The following is a 3,510-nucleotide window of genomic DNA, read 5'->3' as shown; positions in this document are numbered from 1 at the left end:
AACCTGACGAGTTGTGGCTCTCACCCAAGTGGTGGCACTTGCATCTCCTCCATCCCCAGAGCAGAGCTTCCTTGTCCCAGAAAGTCCCTGGCAATGCAGGGATGAAGGAAACAGGACAGGCTGTGGGGATCAGCGACAGGGCGGAGCCAGGGAGAAGAATGACTTTTGCATTTGATGGAACTGTGCCTTCCCTTGGCTTTGTTGGCTGACAAGAAATGAACATCCCTCTGTGTCTCGAGCACCTCCTTCTCCAAGGAAAGCAGGTGGGAGTTGGAGCCAAGGAGCTGAAAGCTGCAGGTGCAGCCTGGGCTGGAGGAAGCTCAGATTTGCACAATGCTGCTCTGAGTGCCAGGGCTTGGATGGGGGAAATGGTGGGGTTGGGGTAGGGAGGAAGTCTGATTGATTGTCAGCCATGAAGGGTCTTGATTTTCATATCTAGTCCAACTGCATGAGGAGGTACTTGGATTCAATGTCAATTGGAGATTGCACATATCGATTTATGAACAGGAAAAAATCCTATACAGGATGTAAAAAAGTTTTCTCACTGTATTTTTAAATATAATGCATTCACTTTGAACACACTACTGAAATCTGTCAAATTACCGCAAAAAGATTTGAACACTTAAATCGAATTTTCCCCAAGGCTTGGCTTGTTAAGGTGTTCTGAATGTTAATGAGCCCTGGGCCACTGAATTCCTAAACTGAGGAGCTGAAGGCTGAACAAGTGATTTGGAAAATTAAATCAAATTATTCCCTGAGGTTGTTAAGGTGTTCTGAATGTTAATGAGCCCTGGGCCACTGAATTCCTGCACTGAAGAGCTGAAGGCTGAACAAGCCTCTGGAGCAGGAAAATTCAGCAGCAGCAGCCTCCAAGGTGCTGAGGATGTCAGCAGCCCCCACTGAGGCCATCCCTGCCCAGAGACCGTGGGGGAATGGGCAGACAAGGAGAGCGTCCCTGGGGCTGGGGCAGCACAACTCAGAGGCACCAGCGGCTCCAGCTGGGAAATGGAGTGTGGAATGTGGCTGGGAAAGCCCTGCCTGGGCTGGGCCAAGCAGGACAGACAAGCCCTGACTCCCATCCTCCAGACAACTCTCTCAAGGAGACATTACAGTCTCTCATGGAGGAATTACAGTTTTGTGCTCTGAGTTGAACTCACTGGAGAAATACCATCAAGAGATTCTTAGGAGCTCAAAAGAACAAAACAGCCTTTACTGGGAACTTGACAAAATCAGACAAACTTGGGCAAACTTTGTTATTATGACATTGTAGTGGTTCTGGTTTGTTAATTCAAGATTTTTCTAATCTTGAGATTTCTTAATTAACGTATTGATGAGTGTGGTGGGTTTTATTGTCAATTAATTATTTATGTATTTATTTTGTTGTGAGATAGGATTGTGAGAAAGGTAAAGTAGGCTTAAATATTTTAAAGGGTAGAAAGAAAATGTTATTAAAAGTAACTAAAAGAAAAAAGGTAGTAAGAATTAAAATAAATTCTTTAGAACACTTTTTTTTACAACTTTATTTTTACTGACAATGTAAAGAAACTAAACCTAAAATTTCTAGTTTTTTACTATTTCTGGAATTGTCTTTTTTTAGTTTACTTTGTGAGGGAAGTTTTTCTTGTTAAGGTTATGGAGATTCTTTTACAAGAGGAAAAAATAGCTTTTTTTCTGGTTCTTAATTTTGTCATGGATAACAGTGGTCTGGGGGACTTTGTTATTGTGAAGTTACTGTTATTGTGAAGTTGTTTTTATTGCCAGAAGGTTTTTTACAGCTTGTTGATGGGCCATGTTGATCTATAGGGTATTGTTTTAAAAATAGTTCTTTAAAGGTAAAAGTTTTCATAGTTTACTTTTAAAATTCTTTTTATCTCTCGGAATACAGATCTTCTCTTGGGAATATTGGATTACTGTTTTTTCCCCCTGTTTAAGCTTTTTATGTAATTGCAGTTATTTTAACAGTTGTTTTCTTTTAGTATGGTGGTTTTTCTTTGATATTAATTTGAATTTTTTTATTAGTTTTATGTGTTTTAATGAAAAATCGTTTTTTGGGATTTAATTTCTTCTTTACTGACTTTGATGGTTTTATGTTGGTTTTTTATATGCTTGCATTTTGTTTTTCTTTTACTCGAGAGAGGATTGAAGTATTGAAAGGATTAACACCTGACCTGTCAGTAGGTTGTGGTTGAAGTGGTGGTTGGGTTAGGATTGGTTTTATGGTTCATTTTTGAGAGATTTTCTGTTTAATTTTAGTTGTAGGGTTAAATTTGTATGGGTTGTAGGTTGTAGGAGTTTATTGTTTTAATTGTCTTGGGGGGTGGGTACTTGATGGTAAGATTTTAATAGCTGTGGCTGGCTTGGTTCTGGTTAGGAGTTTGTAGCCTCTCCTGTTTTTCTGTTTGGTAGTTGTTGGGGTTTGGTTTGGTTAGAATGGGGCCGACTGGGGGGAGAGGCAGCCTGGGGAGGTGGGAAGGGGCTCAGCCCATAGCAGAGTTGCTTGGTTTGGTTTGGTTTGGTTTGGTTTGGTTTGGTTTGGTTTGGTTTGGTTGAGATGGGGGCCGGGGCCAGAGCCTGCTGCTTCTTTGTTGACTGGGAAAAAAAGAGGAGGTTCCTGGCTTTTTTGTCTTTCACAGAGGCATGTTCAGTATCTTAGTGGTTTATCAGATTGTCACGTACAAAAAAAATTTTGTATTACTTTTTAAAATTCTTCTCATGTCAAACTATGACAGAGATTCCACCAACAAAAAACTCTTCTCAAATCATTGACATCACTCTTTCAACTTCACAAACTCTACGCCTGTTCAATTTAATGTTAATCAAAATTTGCAAGAGAAACAGAAGAAGACACAGAAAGAGAGCAAGGCAAAAGATATAGAGAGACACACACAGAGCTACCAGCTCCTGGATTCCAGCAGTGTTCCGATAAAAATTCCAAGAGGACGTAGGGGCAAGATGTGTGCTTGCCTTGTGGTCAGCCTGAAATACCCCTTGGTCTTCCTGGGCCCTTCCCCCAGCTGGGACTTGGGCTCATTTGGTCCCTCAGGAGCTGGGCTGGGGCTGCAGAGGTGGCTGTGGAGCATTGCCTGTGCTGTGCCAGGGACTGGCAGCCACTGCTGGGCTGGGATAGAGGCTCTGGGGGAATTGGGGTTCCAGGGCAGGGCAGGGCTAGGGTTCCAGGGCAGGGCAAGGCTGGACCTTCCCCTTCCTCCCCCACATAAAATGTTTTGAGCCAACAATCTCCTCCAGTCTATTACAATTGGGAATGTTAGAGGTGGAGCCCCAATTCCGGCCATGGACGCCTGGAGGAAGAAGGACAGTTCATTTTCGATAGTAAGGAAAGCACAGAGACCAGTGTTTGGAAGGCAGGTGAGAGCCTCACTAGGCCAAGGCCAGCCTGACTTGTCAGGAATGTCAGATTTTGTCTGGGAGCAGTCTTTGCATATAGGGAATTCTGGAGGTGGAAGCCCAATCTCAGCCATCGGTTCCTGGAAAAGCAGGACAGTTCTTTCC

This window comes from Zonotrichia leucophrys, unplaced genomic scaffold (genome assembly GCF_028769735.1).
Source record: "Zonotrichia leucophrys gambelii isolate GWCS_2022_RI unplaced genomic scaffold, RI_Zleu_2.0 Scaffold_77_214274, whole genome shotgun sequence".
Taxonomy (NCBI): domain Eukaryota; kingdom Metazoa; phylum Chordata; class Aves; order Passeriformes; family Passerellidae; genus Zonotrichia; species Zonotrichia leucophrys.
This window is presented reverse-complemented; position numbering follows the sequence as displayed.